Source organism: Macrobrachium nipponense, chromosome 25 (assembly GCF_015104395.2).
Source record: "Macrobrachium nipponense isolate FS-2020 chromosome 25, ASM1510439v2, whole genome shotgun sequence".
NCBI classification, from domain to species: Eukaryota; Metazoa; Arthropoda; class Malacostraca; order Decapoda; family Palaemonidae; genus Macrobrachium; species Macrobrachium nipponense.
The window spans coordinates 75,850,722-75,862,600 of NC_087214.1; the positions used below are offsets into that span (position 1 = coordinate 75,850,722).

The following is an 11,879-nucleotide window of genomic DNA, read 5'->3' on the forward strand; positions in this document are numbered from 1 at the left end:
GTCTCGTGTAAGTAACTAGTATATATATTTGTACCCAGCCAACTCTTTTTTGCCCCAAAAGGTTACCTTTTGGGGCAGAAAAGAGTTGGCTGGGTACAAATATATATACTAGTTATTTACACGAGACGATACAAAATGTAGTAGTAGTAGTAGTAGTAGAGAGAAAGAGAGAGAGAGAGAGAGAGAGAGAGAGAGAACTGAACAAGGTTGTGTACGTTCGTCTGCTGTGTGTGTGTGTGTGTACGTAAGTACTCATGTACGTGGATGATTCATTCAGTGGCTCGGTTGGAGCCGTCGGCTGATGACGTGTTATGTATGGCTCCGATGAATATGATGAAAAATTAAAAAGGAAAAAAAAAAAGGAAATGAAATGCAAGACACAAAACGGGACAAGACAAGACATTCCAACAGAACACAGACATATATAGGCCTATTCATTCAGAACTCAAAAACTGAAATCAGGATCTGTACGTCTTATTCCCTCACCTCATGAGAGAGAGAGAGAGAGAGAGAGAGAGACTTCAGACATTATAAGTTCTGGACTTGTAATAATCCGTAAATCCCGCTAAAAATGCAGACACACACACGCAGGTGTCGGTATCAAGACCTTTTTAGGCTGAAAGATATGAATTCCAGTCTCCTCCTCCTCCTCCTCCCTCCACCCCACCGCCCTCCACTCCCTGCACCGATACCCGACTGATTGACTAACTGACTGGCTTTGCTGTCGTCTTCTGATACTACAGTCAGCTGACTGTACTTATTTAAATAGAGTTGAAGTCGGCAACACCAGACATAACAGGAACTGCCTATAAACCGAAGAGATCCTCCCGAAGGAGGATTACCTCGACGAGGCCACAGCAAGCGAGGAAGGATTAGTACCTCGTGAGTGATGGCCTCCCGTTGCGATAGTAGTCAACTCCTTGACCCACATTCTCTATCTCTCTCTCTCTTTCTTTCTCTCTCTACTTTTAAGAATGATTATAATGATGGCGATAGAAAAACGCCAATAATAATAAATTAATAATAATTCCTGAGAGAGAGATAGAGAGAGACCGGACCTCCTCCGCCCCCTTGAGTGAGAGCGCCACCACCATCGAGAAGGAGGAGAGACTCAAAGACAGAAGAGGAGCAGAGAGAGAGAGGGCGGAGTGAGACTCACTCAAGTCCCTCCGAGGGAGGGAGGCGGGACCTCTATGATGCCAGGCCGTTCATCGCTGGAGGAGGAGACCCACTACACAGGAGGAGGAGGCTTCCCCAAGAGGAGGAGGGAATCTGGCGGACAAGATGGCGACTGGATGAGGATGTGAGGAAGGAGAGAGAGAGAGACAGATAGAAGTCTGCATATTACAATATAATATAATATATATTATTATATATATATATTAAATATATTATATACTAATATTACATATATATATATTAGATATATATATATATATATATCTCTATATATATATTAAATATATATATAATATTATATATAATATATATATATAATTATATATCAATATATATATATATAATATATATCTATATATATATATAAAATATTACAATATATATATATATATATATATATATATATATATATATATATATATATATATATATATGTGTTATATATATATATATATATATATATATATATATATATATTTTGTAATATATATATATATATATATAATAATTATTATATATATATATATTATATAGATATTATATATAAGATATATATATCTAATATATATATATTGTAAAGGAAATTGTGAGAATTTGTGGCGTCGTATGATGACATCGGTTATGAATTATAGTTTTACCCATTCAAGGATCCATCCACTTAGGGGCCTAGTGCCATCAGTGGTCTTCACGTGGTAAACTGGAGGCACTACTAAAAGGGTGTTTGCAGCATCCTTTCGGCCCCTGGCTGCACCCTGTTTTTTTTTTTTTTTTTTTTTTTGTTTTTTTTTTTTTTTTTTTTTTTGCGTTGTTTCCATTCCCGCTTCCTTTCTTCAGGATTGCTGTCCAACCTCTTTGACTGTATTCCTCTTAGTGCAACTGTGGGGGTTTCTTCCAATTCCACCTTGAGATGCTTCTTCTTCATCTTCTGTATTATCCGGATCTCTTTGTGTTGCTGTCCAGCCGCTCCAACTCCCTCTTTTCACCGCCTTAATTAAGCGCTGATTCTCCGAACAAAGCCCCAGTGTCGTCTAAGGACGATTTTGTTTTGGAGAAAAGTAGAAACAGATTAACAACTAATAACAATGCGTTTCCTTTCGACTTTGCACTTATAAATGAATTAAAGTAAGAGAGAGATAAATGAATTAATGAGAGAGAGAGAGAGAGAGAGAGAGATTACTTCGGAAATTCATCCCCAGGGGGCGAAGTGTCGAGGGACAGAGGAAGCAGAAGAAAGAAAGTCCTTTGGTATTTGATTAAAGAAACTTTATGGAATTTCATAACTGATGGAACGAGTGAAAAAAGGGACGAGATAGATTATTGTTTGTTGGTTTTGATTCTCTCTCTCTCTCTCTCTTCTCTCTCTCTCTCTCTCTTACTTTAAATTCCTTTATAAGTGCAAAGTCGTAAGGAAACGCGTTGTCAATATTTGTTATTCTGTTTCTAATTTTCTCCAGAACAAAATCGTCCTTAGCAGACACTTTGGGGCTTCGTTCGGCCTCTTCGATAAGTGACGAGGTTCGTTCATTAAGGAACGAAGACCCAAGACTACAGACCGCACTTCGATATTGCCTTGACACGTTATTGCTAACAGACTTTCCACTTTGTCCCTAACCTGAACTGACCTTCAACATGAATATGAGAGATGTATTAAAAGGGTTTCACTTCTACCATGGCAACATAGGGAAAAGTACTCATTGTAGGGTAGCTAAGTTGGGGTCCATTACATGGAGGTGTTACTGAACCAGCAGCTGTTCAAGAGACAGTTCAATAAACAGATTGAAAATTCAATATAAACTTATTGTTGAAGGCCATTCACTACATGTGTTTTGTCCACAACAATGTTTGATAAAGTTAATAATTAAAACAAAATTTAAAATAATAAATCTATTTCCATGAAGATAAACAAATTGAGATTGAATATAATCCAAATAGGTGTTTGGTAAACAACAACGTTTTGTAAAAATAGAAATACGAATAAAATTAAAAAGTTTATTTCCAGGAAAGTTGGCAGTGAAGGAGTAAGAGGGTTAAGGTGTTTGTTTTTAGGTGGTGTATCTGGAGAGAGAGAGAGAGCAAGAGATAGAGAGAGTGAGACGGAGATACGAGAGAGAGAGATGAGAGGACAATAGGATTGGGATTTAAATCTCCGGAAGAAGGATTAGAATCTCCCCCTCGGAATTCAAATCGCATTTTTGAAGCTGAATCTTGGTGTCGTTCCTCTCGGCTGATTTCCTCCCCTGCCGATTTGCTCTCCACACGCACACACACACACACACACACACACACAGTTTTCCCTCTAGGCACAAGTAAAATACAATTTTCGGGTTATTAGCCAGACCTGAAACGCGTCTTCCTTTACCGTCCTCCACCCCTCCCCCATCACCTCAACCCCATATCATCATATGACCCCCTACCCCCAACAAAAAAAAAAAAAAAATCCTCAAAAAGACAAGGGTTACCCCCGAGGCCTAAGAATCCTTTAAAAGGAAGAGAAGAAGAAGGGGAGAGAGAGAGGGAGAAGGAATTGTACCTAATGAATCTTTTCAGATCACCTACGGGCCGAACAAGGGAAAGGCCCGTGCCTTTGGCTTGATACAACAACAACAACAACAACAAGGAGAAGGATGTACCTTTGAAGTTGACCTCAGAATGCTTTGGGCCACAGACAGTGGTAGTAGGAGTGGTTGGACAGCAAGATAAAGAGATCCAGAAAATGAAGGAGACGAAGTATATATAAGGTTCTAAAGCTGGAATCGGGAGACACCCTCACAGTTGCTCTAAGAAATGACAGTTACAGGTACTGGACAGCAAGATTGAAGAATGGAAGAGGGAATGGAGGTCAAGTAAAAGGCTTAGAAAAAAAGTGGGTGCATTTAGGGGCCAAAGGGACGCTGCAAATAACCTTTGGTAATGCCTACAGTTTGCCTCTAATGTGGACACAACAATTGTACATCCTAACATATCTTAGAGTTTAGAAACAGGTTTTTTTTTATGAATGAACTTTCAAAATCTCTTGTTTATTTTTGACACTGAGGGAGATGAAGTTTGCTTACGACAGACACAATTTTATAATTTTTAGGAATCCAGTGAGCATCGGGTACTGTTTAGTTTATTCGTTTTCAGAAAAGTGTTGTGTAGTAATTACAGATCCAGTAAGCAAACTGGGTTCTGCAAATAATGTTTTAATGTGAAAAAAACTGGATATCCGCTTCCGTCCTGCAAAGACTACGTTTTTGGACCAAGAGTATAAGTTAGCTTCTGGTGTGTGTGTGTGTGTGTGTGTGTGTATGTGTGTGTGTGTATGTGCGTGTGTAATATTTGTTAAAACTGATTGGGCAGGAATAAGTTAAAATCGACAACTGATGAAATTGCATTCATTCAGTATTTTGACGTTAGAAGGTGTTCTTTGAAATGAACTTAATACGTAAATAACTTTTGAGTAGTAACTCTGTTGGAGGACATGAATTTACAATGTATTTCAACATAATAATTTTTTGTTTTTTGTAAATAAGATTGCTGCTAATTTAGTTTGAATGGGACTGAAAAACTTCACAAAAGACACAAAAAACTTGAAGTTTTCCAGAATAGCACCATTGGTGGGCGTTCAATCCCAGTTGACATCAACGCAAACGAATTAATTATATTGTCTTTTGTAATTAGTATTGTGTTCATTTTGTCAGAGAAAAAGGTTCTCAGACCTCACACAGCCTCATAGAAATCCAGGAGTTTGTCGCGAGGGTAAAGTAAAGAACTTTTTGGGTAATAACTCTGATGGACGCTTGTCAACACAATAATATCACGGATTTTACAAATATTATTTTAATTTAGTTTGAAGATGGGGTATTCAAACCTCATAAAATCACGTAGAAATCTGGGATTTTTTCAGAGGAAGTAATTTATATAGGTTGAGTTTCATTCCGAAACAGAGACGAAAAGAAATGAGAATCCTTATGAAGCCATAGTTGGGGAAGGGACATCGAACGAAAATGATTACGAGTCGGCATGAGCGCGAATGAAGATCTCAGGAGGAAAATTGTTTATATTAGTGTAAGAAAATTATAAATAATTTGAGTCTGGGTACTTTTGGAAAGCTAGGGGAAGTGACTGAGATGTTAACAGGTTAATGGCTGTGGGAAGATAGATGGAAGTCTGAAGAATTTGACAAGAATATTAGAGTAAAAAAAAAATGGTTACATTGTTTGGGGTACTATTGAACGTGGCCCCAATAATGTCTACAGCTTCAGGCGAAAATAGAGATAGAGATATAGAGAGTAGGAATTCTGCTATTCACGGTCAGAGAGAGAGAATAGGAATTCTCAAGTCAGAAATAGAGAGAGAGAGAGGAATTCTCAATGTTAGGGTCCTGAGTTGATGGTATTTCCATTTAGTTTACAATCGCCAGCCAAGATGTTTTGTGGCAACTCTGTCGATGGTAAACCTTGATTATATTTAATGATTAATCTCCCGAAGAAGACCCGTCATGATTTTGTTCTTTATATCATTTTAAATACTTCCTGTTTGAATGGTTTCAACTTTTCCATAATGGTTGTCATTTCAGTATGTTTTTTTTATTTGATTTTCATGACTATATCATTTACAAATGTTTAATCCACGACATTTTCCAGCCTGTGGGACTAAGTAGCCATCACAGAATACTATATCCAACTGATCCATTCATTAATTCAAGTTGAAAAACGACTGACATAAACCATTCCAGAAAGGAAACCGAATGGAATAATGGTAGACTCATTCCCTCGACCACAGCGATAGAGGTTTTGACGTGAGATTTGTCTAAGGACATCGGATTCCCTTCGGCCACAAAGGACCGACAGAGGAAGAAGAATCACGGTTAATGGGACATGTTGTCAACACCTTAATGGTTATCAGTATGTCAGCTCGATTGCACATTGTCCTTCCATTTTTCCCTCTAATATTGCCTCTGATGCTGTGGGGTTGATTTTGTTGCTTGGAGGGCGTCCAAAATGCTATTCAGCATTTCATATAAATGTTGGCAACTTATCACACTTGTTTCAAACATGTTGAACACAAGTTGACAACTTACTCTTATTGCAAATGTCATAAACGTGTTAAATACGAGTCAGTGACTTTATTTCACATATGTCACAGACATGGTGACTACAAGTCATTGACTTGTTCTTATTGCAGACATACCAGAAACATGTTGAGTAAAAGTACAACTTGTTTTCAATGCTCGCATGTCAAAAACATGTTGACTACAAATCAGTGACTTGTTCTTTTTGTTACATGTTACAAATATGTTAAATAAAAGTTGATAACTTGTTCGTATCATACACGTCACAAACATGTTTACTACAAGCCGACAACTTGTTGACTGTCCAAACCGTTGCTTCATATGGTTATCCAGCATTTGCCAAAGATTCATTCTCCACTTACAGTTGCTGACTGGTTTTCAAACTGCTTGCTATTGCAAGCAGAATGTGATATTCAGTAAGGTTACCAGTCCGAGAACTGATCTGGCCATTATACCTAGAGAATAGAGCTGATGGTCTGAAGCAAATGCCAATGAGAGGCCTGGAATGTTGAGTGACTCTGCCTCTGCAATTGAAGGCCTCAGTTCTTGACTTGACTGTGAGTGGACATCTTCTGTTCTCTGGTCTCTTCTGGTGAATCAGTAGGAAGATGACAGATAAATAATCCGCGTTGGTTACATTTTATTCTTAACTCTTCCCCGTCCCCTCCCCCCCTCTCCTCCCATCTCCCTCTCTCCTTTAGTAACGATTCATCTTTGTAATTTCCTCGTTAGTAAGTTAATTTGGGGCCTGATTTATCATTTCTTGCAGTTTCATCGTCAGGGCTGAACTTTCACATTACCTCTTGTAAACAGTTCGATATATAAGTCATGAATGAATTGAACAGCCGTAGGAGGAAAGAGGTTTATAGTGTCAAGAGAATTAAACAATTCAAGTGGAATCTCCTGAGTCCAATAGTGGGACGCATTGTGACCCATTGCCGTCCTCAAGGGACAGCCAAGTCTGTTGTGAGTTCAGAAAAGTCTGGTCAGAATTTGACGGCTGTCGCTGTTAAGAGACATTGTGTTCTCTATAGATACGAACACTAGAATTGCTTCAAAAATGTTGTTTTTATTGATGTCAACTTTCAAATATTCAAACGTTTCCCGTTCCATTACGTTTGTAAACAGAACGTTTCTAATTATGGTTGTGTTGTGGTGACCAAAGTCATCACCATCCCGTAGGTGGGTAGAAATATCAGTGCACCTCACTCGGTGCACTGTAGGCATTACTTAAGTTCTTTGCAGCGTCCCTTCAGCCCCGAGCTGTAACCCTTTTCATTCATTTTACTGTCCCTCCGGTCATGTTCTCTTTCTTCCATCTGACTTTCCTTCACCCTCTCCTAATAATTGTTTCGTAGTGCAGCTGCAAAAGGTTTTCTTGCTGTTACACCTCTCAAACCTTTTTACTCCCAATTTCCCTTTCAGCGCTGAATGACCTCATAGGTCCCAGCGCTTGGCGTTTGGCCTTAATTTCAAATTCCGTTCCAAAGTCATCCCCATATATTTTCCCACTATTATTATGGAATGATGCTTGTTTTTTTATTTTATTTTTATTTTTACGAGTAATTTAATGAAATCCACGCAAATACAGATATAATTATGCAACATTCACAGTCTTGTTTTCACAGTTCATAACTTTGCTTGTTACATCAACTTCAACTTCAGTGATGGACTCTGTTATGAGACCTTCATCCAAACAGGTGTGATGTTAAAAACATTTTATTCTCTTTAGTATCACAACATAACACTGAAGGAGAGAGATGCAACTCACATAAAAGAGTAAAAGCAAAAGAATAATACAGAAAAAAGATAAAATAAAGTCTCTCAAAGTAAATACAAAATGGGTCTGTGATTTGCTTCAAAAGCCAGATGAATTTTGTTGATGGCAGACGACAACATTTCATAAAGAAATGCTTTGTGTCATAGACACCATCATCATATAAAAAACACCACGCGACATGGATTTTATGTATAAAAACTAAGGGTTCATCAAGTAATTCAGTGGAGAAACACTGGAGTGTTACTCTTGTGACGTCACAGTATTAGCTCCGCCCCCACTGCCTAGTTGAGCAGACACTATATACTTTGAATGGTTATTAAAAAACATCAAGCATGTTACCTCTTTACAGGTTTTATCAGATTTTATCAAAAAAAACATGCGATATGGATTAAATGTATAAAAACTAAAGCTTCTTTAAGTAATTCAATGGAGAAGCGCGAGTACTGTTACTCTTCTAACATCACAGTATTAGCTCCGCCCCCACAGCCGAGTTGAGCAGACCCTATTACCTTGACTCTGCTTGTGACTACTAACGTTTCCAGAGGCCGTGTAATAGTGTTTTTTTTTAAATAACTCCTAAAATAGCTGATGGATTTCCATGATATCAAAGCAGGGAGCGCTTCATACAATGGCTTAATTTTGGGAAATACTGTGCATTGCCAATTAAGTTTCATTAACTTTTTTACTTAAGAAAATGAGGCTAAAATCAGTCTTAGCCACCCACACATTCGCAAAAGTGATGACGTCCCTCAGTGACGTTGGTATAACGTTTCTTCCCCTGTACCTCCCATCCCCCGAATTGTTAAACGCCTGTTTAACTCCATAGATAATTGTCATATGACCTACCCCAAGCAATACGAAATTCTTTGTCAGTAAAAGTTCAGCATACCTGGTAATGTGATTCGTGACTTTAGACTTTACCTAAACACAAGACCAACCTTTTATATCTTACCCACTCACTTACACTGAAGATCAAGAATGAGACTTATGACAGGAGACGAAAGAAGCCATGCTAACCCTACACTTCGCACTTCAAGCGAGTGTTGGTAAAGCAATAGAAATATAGTTTTCTTTAGGTTAAGCCGTAGGACTCAATCTTCCATACAACACAGGTTACTCGATACATCAATTGCCAGGAAGAAAATGACAGAGAGCATTGTTTGATATAATTTATCATATCAATTTCACCAGAGAGAGTAGCTTGAATTCCTTAGAAGGTAGACTTCTAAAAGATGTTTCATATAAGGGCATTGACATCGGCCATTTGATAAATTGTAAATCATAAATATATATATATATATATATATATATATATATATATATATATATATATATATATATATATATTATATATATATATATATATATATATATATATATATATATATATGTGTGTGTGTGTGTATGTGTTGTGTGTTCATACATACATAAGATTTATTATATTTCAACCTATAGTTTTATATATTTATTTACGTTATAAGTACCAGTACCTATTTTTGTTACTTAAAAGGTATGTGACAAATATCATTGCGACTTTGTCACTGGAATTATACCAGACTTCAATTAATGAACCAATCAACCTTACTTTGAGAAATAAATTGACATTGTCTACATGCCAAGCTGATATACTCGTATCAAAGTATTCATTAGCTTTGCTTTTCCAAAATAATGTTATCACCAATTGCTGGAAAGCATAGATATATGAGGGATGAAAAAAAAAAAAAAAAAAAACAAGAAATGGACACTTATACATTTTACTCATCATCACTCTCAAGGAAAAGATCGTTTTCCTCGTCACTATCAATGTTGATGATGACCGGATCTATACTGTCTTGAATATTATCTGAAAGCCAGTAATCATCTTCAAAATATCTTGATCTCCTGACAGCGCCATCCCACGTCTCCCCTGTTACAGCAAGCCTGTCCTCTTCAAGCCTGGCAAAGAGATCAGCACGGGTAAACCGCTGCAACGAGGAGCGCACCTGCTCGATGGCGTTGAGCTCAGGATGGGCAGGGGGCAAGCGAACCACTTCGTGGCCCCATTCACGGATTATATTATCCACAATGTAAACTGGTTTCGGCCGGTTGCCCCTGTATATCTTTAGAAGCTCAGGGCGTGTTGCGTGAGCTGGATACTGTATTTTTCGAGACCTGAGCCAGTTAACCAAATCCTGCTTTTTTGTAGCTGTTGTTGGGCATCGGCTATCTCCTGTCAATTGGCTATGGTATGGGGCGTCGTCTAGCACCAGCACCGAAGGATCCTCAAGCGACGGCAGGAGCTGTGATGTTAGCCACCGAATAAATATCTCTGAATTCATTTCTCCATGGTAGTCGCCGGTTTTATTTTTCGCAGGGAAGCATAAAAATGAATTTTCTACAAAACCTTTAGCTATACCACCTGCTACCACCACAAACCTCTCTCCTTCTCCTGGTGGCTCCTGCCGGCTGTAGGTGGCACTGGTGACAGATTGAGAGGTGTCCACCCACTCCTTGCTATGTTGCATTCTCGTGGTAAACCACGTCTCATCGACATACACTACTTCTCTTCCTTCCTCACGATGTTACTGGAGGGATCGTAGAGCATCAACTCGGCGGCAAACGACGTCCAAAGTTTCTTTCCTTAGGTACATTTTCCGCTGGGATGTTTTGTATTGGAAACCCATGTTATGGAGGATTCGCCATACTGCCTTCTCAGATGTTTCTTCAGGAATGATATTTAGCATTTTAAGTTCTTCCGCTAAAGTGGCAATAGTGAAAAATCGCTTAGCAGCAAACATGCTGTGGACATGTCTCCTACTGGAACCAACGGTGAAGTTGTCGAAGACCAGAGGCGACGTATTTGATGATGCAGGTGGTGTTTCAGGTGGATGAGGATTCTTTCCACGGCTCACCAACACTCGGACAGCGTTCGGAGTCATCCCCATAGCATCAGCAACTCGTTCACATGGCCTGTAGGAAAAAATAAATAAATACATTTAAATAAACATATATATATATATATATCTATATATATATATATATATATATATAGATAAATATATATATATAATATTATATAGTATATATATTATATATCATTATATTAATTATATATATATAGATATATTATATATATATATATATATACTATATGGCTAGCAGTATATTGCAATATATCATGTACTTATTAAAGTCATACTTTTCTTACCGATTTATACTAATTTTCAGGCGGTTTCTTTCTTTCTCTCTGTTGTAAATGGTGAAGAGTTTCAGCGCAATTGTAGTTTTGCAATGGCGAGGACAAAGCAACATATTTGCCATGAATAAAGTCGAATCTATATGAAATAGTTCAGAGCTACTACTACAACTGCTGCCGATGATTACCTTGGATGTACTAAAAGGGCTCTGAGGTTGGAGTCGAAGTCGGTGAAATTATTTCTGAATCCTGCTCCAGTCTTGCCCCAATAACATCATTCCAAATATAAAACTCTCTCAAGGAAAAAAATTGTTTTCTATTTCTACTAATGTTTTTATTTTTTTTTATTTTTTATTTTTTAGTCGCAAATCTAAAATTTGTAGGAGTCCGAGTAGAACATCTCTCAGTGCGATTCCACACTCCTGTTTTAAACCTCTTCTATTATGTTCGATAATTTGTGTTAACCATCTAATCATTATCTACCACCATAAAACATTTTATTGCTCTTCCGGCTCATTTTATATGTGCAGTACACAGTCTTTCCTAACAGGGATTTACTCGGTAGCCTAATAACAATGGGAATGAAGGAAAGAAGGCAAGAAGGAAGGGGGGGGGGGGGGGGGGAGTACTAGGATAGCCATAGGTGTAAACACCGAAGGAGGGTTGGGGGAACCTGTGTGTCACAGTTACGT

At 37.9% G+C, this 11,879-nt stretch overlaps 1 pseudogene; it reads right to left on the reverse strand.

Moving 5' to 3' along the window:
• Window positions 1-1,191: 1,191 nt before the first annotated feature.
• Window positions 1,192-11,420, reverse strand: LOC135199111 (uncharacterized; annotated as a pseudogene).
• Window positions 11,421-11,879: the final 459 nt, after the last annotated feature.